This window comes from Schistocerca nitens, chromosome 8 (genome assembly GCF_023898315.1).
Source record: "Schistocerca nitens isolate TAMUIC-IGC-003100 chromosome 8, iqSchNite1.1, whole genome shotgun sequence".
Classification (NCBI taxonomy): Eukaryota; Metazoa; Arthropoda; class Insecta; order Orthoptera; family Acrididae; genus Schistocerca; species Schistocerca nitens.
In genome coordinates, this window is record NC_064621.1 from 284,303,487 (window position 1) to 284,315,622 (window position 12,136).

A 12,136-nucleotide genomic window follows, 5' to 3' on the forward strand; every position below is an offset into this window, starting at 1 on the left:
AACTGCTTAGGTCATCGGTCCCTAGACTTACACACTACTTAAACTAACTTGAGGCTGAAGACAACACTCACACCCACGCCCGAGGGAGGACTCGAACCTCTGGCGGGAGGGGCCGCACGATTAGTGAAATGGCGTCCCTAACCGCGCGGCCACTCCGCGCGGCTTTTCTTCTTAACATAAGTAACTTATTCCATATTTTAGTCACACAGACGATTGGATAGAACCGTGAGATTCTGCGGAATACAGTGTGAAGACGTATTTGATGAAGAACGGCTCAGTGAGCTGAGCTACCGATTCAGTCAACTGCAAGTAATGAAAAATAAGTAAATAAATAAATAAATAAAGCGTTTAGTAGTACTGCGCTATTGTGGTGTGTTGCAGTTCAAGATACCGGTTAAATAAACAGTTTTTCCCCCCTTCATCAGTCTTATGACTGGTTTGATGTGGCTCGCCACGAATTCGTCTCCTTTGCCAACTTCTTTATCTTAGAGAAGCAATTTCAACCTATTTCCTCAATTATTTGGTGGATGAATTCCAATCTCTCTCTTCCTCTACAACTCCTTCTAGTACCGCGGAACTTATTCCCTGATGCCCCAAGAGATGTCCTATCCCCCTGTCCTTCTTATCAGTGATTTCCATACATTCTTTTCCACGCCCATTCTGCGGAGAATTCCTCATTCCTCACCTTATTCTTCCACCTAATTTTCAACATCTCAGATGCTTCGACTCTCTTCTGTTCCGGTTTTCCAGCAGTCCATGTTTCACTACCATACAAAGCTGTGCTGAAAACGTATATTTTCAGAAACTTCTTTTTCACATCGACGCCTGTGTTTGATACTAATAGATTTCTCTTGGCCAAGAATTCCTATTTTGTCAGTGCTAGTCTGCTTTCTATAACCTCCCTGCTCCGTCCATCATGGGTTAGTTTGCTGCCTAGGTAGCAGAATTCCCCATTTCGCCTACCCAATCCTGATGTTCAGTTTCTCGGTGTCCTCATTTCTGCTATTTGTCATTACTTTCGTCTTTCTCACATTTACTCTCAATCCATATTCTGTACTCGTTAGACTGTTCATTGTATTCAACACTTCCTCTAACTCTTCTTCACTTTCAGTGAGGGTGGCAATGTCATCAGCAAATCTTATCATTGATGTCCTTTCATTTTGAATTTTAATCCTACTTTAGCAATGGAGAGATAACATAACATTTTTTCAGTTACATGCCACAGGTCTTGTGTACCTTTAATGCAGTGGTTACCATTGCCTTCCGCATCCGCAAGCCGCTGATTATTCCGTCTTTTAGGGTCAGTTTCCCACCACAAGGTCACGAGAGTGCCCGGAAGCTCTGTCCGCTCGTTCGCCCTCCTTGGTTGGTTGGGAGGGTGATTTCGGGGAGGGGACCAAACAGTGAGGTCATCGGTCCCATCCGGTGAGGGAAGGATAGGAAAGGAAGTCAGCCGTTCTCTTTCAAAGGAACCATCCCGGCATTTGCGTGAAACTATTTAGACAAATCACGTAAAACCTGAATCAGGATGGCAGGACGCTGGTCCAGTGTGCTAACCATCTGTGGTGAACGTATGAGTGCTATTCTGTCATCCTGCAAAACGGATTAATCTGAGATGTACCCTTTACCCTGTGGCTCCTGCAAGTTGCAATTTCCACCCCTACACTACTACAGAAGTCAGACAGACGCTGCTAACGTTCTAAAGAGAAATTCCTGAAAAACTTTCAGCAACAAATATCTTATGGAGTCGTCCGCTGTAAGGAAATGACACAAAAATTCACAAAATGTCCTACGTAACTAGTGGGATACTTGGGTACTGGAGTAGTGCTAGTTAGTGTAAGAAAAACACGAAACTAAAGAAAAGTATTATTTGTTTTTTTTTCAAATATATGAGAAATCACAATGGCACTTTTAGTTATAAACTGAGCAAGTTATTTCCGGGTTCTTTTCGGAATGTGAAGCTACCTCTTAAGGATAGGATTCACTAATGAAATTTCTATACAAAATTTAAGATTGTTATTGACTTGGCAGTATGGCAGAGAGCCGCGCCTACTCAAATTGAATTATTATCTGTTAGAATGTTGCTACGTACGGTGGAGGCTGTCGCGTGTGAAATGCAGTGAAATGTACTGTTGTGGAGGAAATATGGGGCTCGCAAGAGCTGTAGCGCACAATACCGTAAGCTGCGATGACTGCTGTCTGCGCCGCTCGCTGCTGACAAATAAGATAACTCTCGTTCTATCTGGATTGACCTTCGCCAATCAAACTCCCCTACGCCTTGATGAAGTCAAGGACTCCTATTCGCCCCTAGTTTAACTATTGGCGTGGTACACAGGTCAGATAACCAGTCCACCGCAGTGCCACTCAAAAATTCGCTCGCAGGCGTTTAACTATAACTCTGTCCATTCACACCGCACAATAAGTATGGCAGCCAACACAGTGAACAATGCTTAATCGCAAGGACTCAATATAGAGTCGCATTCGGATTCGCTCTCGACAGAGGTGCTCTCCCAGTGCAGCACTGAGGAGAGACTTGTTCCTCACTCTTTGAGTACATGTACGAGCGCAGACGCTCTTGTTACATGTTCTCGCTCCAAGAGTGACAATGGAACGACCCCTCTCCACGCCAGACTTGAAGGGGTATATCTTTGAGTCTCTTCCATTACTCCTTCAGCTCAAGGCATCAGGAATATCGTCTGCCAATCAGCATTGCTCTTCTAAAACAGGAGAATGACGTTTCGTTTAAGGCGACCTATCTGGAAATCTGTAGCATTGGCGTTTGGCGTTTGCTGTCTCCCTGTGAAAACCTCTGAAACTGCGTGCTATGTTTGTAAAGAATGCGTAGGCTGGGTGCTCCCACACAATGTAGCGGAATTTGCTTTTAAGCCGAATATGGGGTCGTTCTCCCTTTCAGTCAGGCAAATGTTGTCTGCTCAACGGGCAGTCACCGGCCGATGTAGATAGGTTTACTTGTCCTCTGAAGGGACCGGCCTCCTGGCGTGCAGTTTGCCTCTCCCGAACTAAAAGCTTTTATGGCCGTCATGTCTTGAATGTGAGTGTGTACGCCAGCCTCGAGTATTTCAACCTCGCTGCACTTGCGATATACTTGTTATTTGCAAATTGTTTATATTAATTCATACGACATTTTTATCTTATCGTGTTTGGGTTCGAATGAAGCGTCTTGATGTGCGGAATATGATTGTGAGGGCGGAATGTGTAAGCAATGAAGGCCAGGAGACCACGACATCTTGCAACCACTGGGCCACTTCTCTCGGTTCCGCCTTCTTGAAAAGGCCATCATGCCTTAAGTCTCTGGCTGCCACTGCTGATGATTTCTATTCAAAATTTAAGCACTGGTTGGATTAGAACCTGAGAACCAGGGCGTTTTTAGGTTCTGTTTAATAGGTTAGGAGTCTACTACACACAGAAAGCGACTACACATGTAGCGAGGGCTGTGTGGAAAGGACTGGGTAGTTCTTTTATAGGTCAGAGGGTCTCAGGAAACCACAAAAAGGGCGTCCGTCTGAAAATGGGCAGGTAAAACACAGTAAAGTAAGTTTAGAAACGCTCGGTATTGTAGTTGTAAATTGTCGTAGCTGTGTTGGGAAAGAACCAGAGCTCCAAGCCCTAATAGAAAGCATTGAAGCTTAAATAGTTATAGGTACGGAAAGCTGACTAAAGCCAGAAATTAGTTCAGCCGAAATTTTTTAAAATGACCTAACAGTGTTTAGGAAGGATAGATTAAATAGAATTGGTGGCGGAGTATTTATTAATGTCAGAAGTAGTTTACCTTGAAGTGGAACTGAAGTAGGTAGTTGCTGCGAAACAGTATGGGTAGATGCTAAACTTGACAATCGGACTAAAGTATTAATTTGATCGTTTTACAGACCCCTCGACTCAGAAGATATAGTTGCTGAACAGTTCAAAGAAAACTCGAGTCTCATTTCACATAGGTACCCCAATCATACAATTATGGTCGGCGGTGACTTCAATCTACCCTCGATATGCTGGAAAAATTATACGTTTAAAGTCGGCGGCAGTCATATAACGTCTTGCGAAATTTTACTGAATATTTTCTCAAAATGGCTCTGAGCACTATGGGACTTAACTTCTGGCGTCATCAGTCACCTAGAACTTAGAACTACTTAAACTTAACCAACCTAAGGACATCACACACATCCATGCCCGAGGCAGGATTCGAACCTGCGACCGTAGCGGTCTCGCGGTTCCAGACTGTAGCGCCTAGAATCGCTCGGCCACCCCAGCCGGCAATATTTTCCCAGAAAATTATTTTGAGCAATTAGTTCATGAGCACACTCGAAGCGTAAGTGGTTTCGAAAAGTATACTTGATCTCTTAGCAACAAATAATCATGGACAAATAGGGAGTATCATGAAGGATACAGGGATTAGCGACCACGAGGCAGTTGCTGCTAGGCTGAATACCGTAACACAATCATCAAAAAGAAACGCAAAGTGCATCTATTTAAAAAAAACCTGATAAAATGATCTTAAAGCTAGAGACAGTCTCCACTCCTTCCATTCTGATCATGTAAGCGTAGAAAATATGTGGAATGATTTCAAAGAGATAGTATTTATGGCAATTGAGAGATATATATCAAATAAATTACTAAGCGATGGTACTGATCCCCAATGGTACACAAAACGGGTCAGATCGCTGTTGCAGAAGCAACGAAAACGGCATGCCAAATTTAAAAGAACGCAAAATCTCTAAGATTGGCAAAATTTTGCTGAAATTCGAAAGAAAACTGCTCAAGTCACACCAATACCCAAAAAGGGAAATAGGAGTAATCCGCTGAATTACAGGCCCATATCACTAACGTCGATTTGCAGTAGATTTTTGGAACATATACTGTGTTCGATCTTTATGAACTACCTCGAAGGAAACGATTTATTGACACATAGTCAACACGGATTCAGAAAATATCGTCCTTGTGAAACACAACTAGCTCTTTATACTCATGAAGTAATGAGTGCTATCGACAGGGCATGTCAAATTGATTCCATATTTTTACGTTTCCAGAAAGCTTTCGACACCGTTCCTCACAAGCATATTCTAACCAAAGTGCGTGCCTATGGAATATCGCCTCAGTTGTGCTACTGGATTCGTGATTTACTGTCAGAAAGGTCACAGTTCGTAGTAATAGACGGTAAGTCATCGAGTAAAACAGAACTAATATCCGGCGTTCCCCAAGGAAGTGTTACAGGTCCTCTACGATTCCTGAGCTATATTCACGACATAGTAGACAATCTGAGTAGCCCTCTTAGATTGTTTGCAAATGATGCTGTCATATACTGTCTTGTAAAATCATCAGATGACCAAAACTAATTGCAAAATGATTTAGGTAAGATATCCGTATGATGCAATTGATCCTGAATAAAGAAAAGTGTGAAGTTATTCACATGAGTACTAAAAGAAATCCGCTAAATTTCGATTACGCGGCAAGTCACACAAACCTGAATGCTGTAAAATCAACTAAATACTTAGGGATTACAATTAAAAATGACCTAAATTGGAACTATTACATAGATAATGTTGTGGGTAAAGCAAACAAAGGACTGCGATTCAATGGCAGAAAACACAACAGGTCTACTAAAGACACTCCTTACACCACGCTTGTCAGCCCTATTCTGGAATATTGCTGTGCGGTGTGGGATACGCATCAGGTGGGACTGACGGATGACATCGGTAAAGTAAAAAGAAGGGCAGCTCGTTTTCTATTATCGCGAAATAGGGGAGATAGTGCCACAGACATGATACATGAATTGGAGTGGCAATCATTAAAACAAAGGCGTTTATCTTTGCGACGGGATCTTCTCATGAAATTTCAATCACCAGTTTTCGCCTCCGTTTGCGAATACATTCTGTTGGAACCTACCTACACAGAGAGGAATGATCATCACGATAAAATAAGAGAAATCAGCGCTCGCACAGAAAAATTTAAGTGCTCGTTTTTCCTTCGCGCGATTCGAGAGTGGAACGATAGAGAGACAGTTTGAAGGTGGTTCATTGAACCCTGTGCCAGGCACTTCGTTGTGAATAACAAAGTAATGAGGTAGAAGTAGATGTAAATGTTCTGATTACTAGTCAAAAACGCTACTCGTTTTTATTTTTCTGGAGAACAAACATCCATATATATCTGATTAACTTAGTTAAAACATAATACCAGCTGTTTCTAGTGGTACTTTTTCATAGAGCTTTCATTTATGTCATTAGTTCCGCTAAGCTAGCATGTGTGTCGCCAACAGTTTGTGTATTACCAATGATTTGATGAGGAAGCGTGTATCTCGTGTCACTCCAGGCACAAAGCGTAGGCCATCCTTTACTTTTGTTCTGCTCTTCTGTGTTGGTTTCATCTTCAGGGTATATTCCCCATTCATTACCTTCACGTATAAAATTTCCCTCAGAATGCTTTTCCATGCATTCCTCAGTATCTGCCGTTTGAAGTTTCGGTGCTTCTTCTTGCTGTCTTTTCCTACAAAAAATATCTTCACATGATGGGCCGGCCGGAGTGGCCGTGCGGTTCTAGGTGCTGCAGTCTGGAGCCGAGCGACCACTACGGTCGCAGGTTCGAATCCTGCCTCGGGCATGGATGTGTGTGGTGTCCTTAGGTTAGTTAGGTTTAATTAGTTCTAAGTTCTAGGCGACTGATGACCTCCGAAGTTAAGTCGCATAGTGCTGAGAGCCATTTGAACCATTTTTCACATGATGGACTAGGAAGCAGTTTCATTACTGGAAAGAAATCCTGTGCTGTATTGTGCCCCAAATAGTATGTTGTTTGACAAAAAGCTAAAAGACAGTTGAGAGTGTTTTGTACAAGGAAACCTGCTACAGTATCCATTGTACTCGGTACTCCAGCAGCACATATACCCTCACGTTTCAAGATCTTTTCATCAATGGTGGACGCAACAACATGAGGTGGTGCACAAGCAAAACATGCTTAACGTCCTGGTTCTGCTAGCCGAATATGACCCGACAGACGTTTGTGATACTGCAGATTCCAACCATGTCCGGTACAGTTTGTTGCACGCGGTGTTTACTGTCATGCTAGCTTCAAAACTATCCAGACAACTAAGTACCACGTCCACAGGCCCTCCAGACAAAAACCCGTAACTTATTCTTTTCATGAAGTCTTGGAAGATACCCACAGTAATAATGTTGTAGGAATAAGTTTCCATAACAAGATATGGATTTACTAATGATAATGTTTCGGCAGCTGCATCCCTCCAGACAAACCTCCGTAGATTGTTCTCTTCATGAACTGCTGGAAGTTACCCACAGTAGTAATATTGTAATAATAAGTTTCCATAACAGGATATGGATTTACGAATGATAATGTTTCGGCAGGTGCATCTGCTTTTTACAGACAGTATGGTGAGGTTGAATGAATAACCTGTTCATACTGTATTTGCCACCACCACTTTGCCATAATCAAACAGTAGTAACTTCCCAGTTCCACAACGTGTAAGCATTTCAGCTGTGACAATTCCACCACCACAAGTTCCAACCACTGCTAGAGAAAAATTACGAAAGTTCTCAAAATTATACTCGATACCTACGCGTTTAGAAGCCATCAATTGACTATACGGGTTGGTGTCGACAACTTCTGCTGGCATCTGTCCTATTTTTTGTTTTTCTATCTCTTCAACATTTCTTTGTTTCTCCTTCTGGATATCCTCTTCTAACTCTTTTATGCGACTTTTCAGTTTATCCACATTACACGAATCCATTTTTAAATAATTCAAAGACAGAGGTATCCTATTTCAGCTGTTAACTTATTTACCTACACCTACCACCTGTCACCATTTGCTCATCGCCCGCCGCTGTGACTGAGCGGTTCTAGGCGCTTGAGTCTGAACCGCGCGACCGCTATGGTCGCAGGTTCGAATCCTGCCTCGGGCATGGATGTGTCTGATGTCCTTAGGTTAGTTAGGTTTAAGTAGTTCTAAGTTCTAGGCGACTGATGACCTCAGATGTTACATCCCATAGTTCTCGGAGCCATTTAAACCATTTTTTTGCTCATCCGTTAGACCACTGAGATAAATAGTGTTACGTAGTAAGCAACTAAATTAGGAACAGAAGCTATTATAATCGCAGGAACGCGTTTCTGAATTCGTTAGACGACTTTTGTGATTCCTACTTAATAAGGACTCAGAACGTTGTGAGAATATCCCATAACTGTTCACAGTACCGTCTTGTATAAAGTTTCATTTACAGGTGCAGTGCAGTTTCGCAGAACCCTTACAACAGGTGTAAGTCTTCGGTTCGTTTTCCCCAATACCGAGCTTACGTGTTTGTACCATTGTCTCTAAATACCCACATCTTCTGATAACCTGAAGCCGATCACCAGTAATCTTGTAATCGGATTAATTGGGATCTATCGTGTTACATGCTTTAACTACATGTATACTCGTTTAAGGAAGCTGTACGACAACCAGTGTCGAATGGTAAGGCTCGTCGTACCACGTAATAGGGACGTCATCAGAATTTATACTGGCCTCTGGAGTTTCAGGCGAACCCAAGATGAGCAGAATACGTGATATAATCTCAAAGGATAGCGGCCAAATCGTTGGGACCGCGTGTATGGTAAACCCCTCATCATACAGATCACATATAATCGGCGTTCAGTAGGTCAACGTGACGAAGGTGTACCCGAGTGCCTCGGTACACAAAGAGCCCTACGCCCCCAGAGACAACTACCAGAGACGACAGAGTTTTGTTTCAATCACCGCTCTCGGCGACCGCAAATTGTAACAGCGAATAAATGGGCTTCCTGCAGCAAATAATTCTCCTTTGCAATGCTGGACAAGAACAACCGTTGAGTATCTTGAGAGTTGGACGTTCATATCGTTTTTTGGGAAGTTGGCTATTGATTCTGCTGTTGCCTACACACACAAACTCGGTCTCAGAGATATTATTATCACGAGTGGTAGCGAGCGAATGGTTGTTGAGAGCAGTAGGACGCAGCCTGGCGTCGTAAGAAGCCGTAGGTCAGCAGCGGACGCAGCCTGACCTGACCGTACTACAATGGAGTGCCAAAGAAACTGGTATAGGCATGCGTATTCAAATACAGATATATGTAAACAGGCAGAATACGGCGCTGTGGTAGGCAAAACCCATATAAGACAACAAGTATATAACACAGTTGTTAGATCGGTTGTAAGGCTGCTACAATTGCAGATTAACAAAACTTAAGTGAGTTCGAAAGTGGTATTATAGTCGGCACACGAGCGATGGAACACAGCATCTCCGAGGTAACGATGAAGTGGGGATTTTCCCGTACGACAATTTCAGGAATGTACCGTTAATATCAGGAATTCGGTAAAATATAAAAATCTCCTACATCGCTGCCGGCGGAAAAAGATCCTACAGAAACGGTACTAACGGCGACAGTAAAGAGTCGTTCAACGTGACAGAAGTGAGCGCAACCCTTCCGCAAATTGCTGTAGATTTCAATGTTGGGCCATCAACAAGTGTCAGCGTTTGAACGTTTCAACGAAACACAATCGATATGGGCTTTCGGAGCCGAAGGCCCACTCGTGTATCCTTTATGACTGCACGACACAAAACTTCACGCCTCGTATGGTTCAAATGGTTCTGAGCCCTATGGGACTTAACATCTTAGGTCATCAGTCCCGCCGGCCGTTGTGGCCGAGCGGTTCTAGGCGCTTCAGTACGGTACCGCGTGACCGCTACGGTTGCAGGTTCGAATCTTGCCTCTGGCATGGATGTGTGTGATGTCCTTAGGTTAGTTAGGTTTAAGTAATTCTAAGTTCTAGGGGACTGATGGCCTCAGATGTTAAGTTCCTTAGTGCTCACAGCCACTTGAACCATTTCTTTCATCAGTCCTCTAGAACGGTGTTGTTGTTGTTGTTGTTGTTGTGCTCTTCAGTCCTGAGACTGGTTTGATGCAGCTCTCCATGCTACTCTATACTGTGCAAGCTTCTTCATCTCCCAGTACTTACTGCAACCTACATCCTTCTGAATCTGCTTAGTGTATTCATCTCTTGGTCTCCCTCTACGATTTTTACCCTCCACGCTGCCCTCCAATGCTAAATTTGTGATTCCTACCAACCGATGTCCTACCAACCGATCCCTTCTTCTAGTCAAGTTGTGCCACAAACTTCTCTTCTCCCCAATCCTATTCAATACCTCCTCATCAGTTACGTGATCTACCCACCTTATCTTCAGCATTCTTCTGTAGCACCACATTTCGAAAGCTTCTATTCTCTTCTTGTCCAAAATATTTATCGTCCATGTTTCACTTCCATACATGGCTACACTCCATACAAATACTTTCAGAAACGACATCCTGACACTTAAATCAATACTCGATGTTAACAAATTTTTCTTCTTCAGAAACGATTCCCTTGCCATTGCCAGCCTACATTTTATATCCTCTCTACTTCGACCATCATCAGTTATTTTACTCCCCAAATAGCAAAACTCCTTTACTACTTTAAGTGTCTCATTTCCTAATCTAATTCCCTCAGCATCACCCGATTTAATTTGACTACATTCCATTATCCTCGTTTTGCTTTTGTTGATGTTCATCTTATATCCTCCATGTTTCACTTCCATACATGGCTACACTCCATACAAATACTTTCAGAAACGACATCCTGACACTTAAATCTATACTCGATGTTAACAAATTTTTCTTCTTCAGAAACGATTCCCTTGCCATTGCCAGGCTACATTTTATATCCTCTCTACTTCGATCATCATCAGTTATTTTACTCCCCAAATAGCAAAACTCCTTTACTACTTTAAGTGTCTCATTTCCTAATCTAATTCCCTCAGCATCACCCGATTTAAATGGCTACATTCCGTTATCCTCGTTTTGCTTTTGTTGATGTTCATCTTATATCCTCCTTTCAAGACACTGTCCATTCCGTTCAACTGCTCTTCCAAGTCCTTTGCTGTCTCTGACAGAATTACAATGTCATCGGCGAACCTCAAAGTTTTTACTTCTTCTCCATGAATTTTAATACCTACTCCGAATTTTTCTTTTGTTTCCTTTACTGCTTGCTCAATATACAGATTGAATAGCATCGGGGAGAGGCTACAACCCTGTCTCACTCCCTTCCCAACCACTGCTTCCCTTTCATGCCCCTCGACTCTTATAACTGCCATCTGGTTTCTGTACAAATTGTAAATAGCCTTTCGCTCCCTGTATTTTACCCCTGCCACCTTCACAATTTGAAAGAGAGTATTCCAGTTAACATTTTCAAAAGCATTCTCTAAGTCTACAAATGCTAGAAACGTAGGTTTGCCTTTTCTTAATCTTTCTTCTAAGATAAGTCGTAAGGTTAGTATTGCCTCACGTGTTCCAACATTTCTACGGAATCCAAACTGATCTTCCCCGAGGTCCACTTCTACCAGTTTTTCCATTCGTCTGTAAAGAATTCGCGTTAGTATTTTACAGCTGTGACTTATTAAACTGATAGTTCGGTAATTTTCACATCTGTCAACACCTGCTTTCTTTGGGATTGGAATTATTATATTCGTCTTGAAGGCTGAGGGTATTTCGCCTGTCTCATACATCTTGCTCACCAGATGGTAGAGTTTTGTCAGGACTGGCTCTCCCAAGGCCATCAGTAGTTCTAATGGAATGTTGTCTACTCCCGGGGCCTTGTTTCGACTCAGGTTTTTCAGTGCTCCTTCAAACTCTTCACGCAGTATCTTACCGCCCATTTCGTCTTCATCTACATCCTCTTCCATTTCCAAAATATTGTCCTCAAGTACATTGCCCTTGTATAAACCCTCTATATACTCCTTCCACCTTTCTGCCTTCCCTTCTTTGCTTAGAACTGGGTTGCCATCTGAGCTCTTGATATTCATACAAGTGCTTCTCTTCTCTCCAAAGGTCTCTTTAATTTTCCTGTAGGCAGTATCTATCTTACCCCTTACAGGCCTCTACATCCTTACATTTGTCCTCTAGCCATCCCTGCTTAGCCATTTTGCGCTTCCTGTCGATCTCATTTTTGAGACGTTTGTATTCCTTTTTGCCTGCTTCGTTTACTGCATTTTTATATTTTCTCCTTTCATCAATTAAATTCAATATTTCTTCTGTTACCCAAGGATTTCTATTAGCCCTCGTCTTTTTACCTACT

The 12,136-nt window shown here is 42.6% G+C and overlaps 1 pseudogene; it reads right to left on the reverse strand.

The window, feature by feature from the left end:
• Positions 1-295: 295 nt before the first annotated feature.
• Positions 296-7,750, reverse strand: LOC126199524 (ubiquitin-like modifier-activating enzyme 5; annotated as a pseudogene).
• Positions 7,751-12,136: the final 4,386 nt, after the last annotated feature.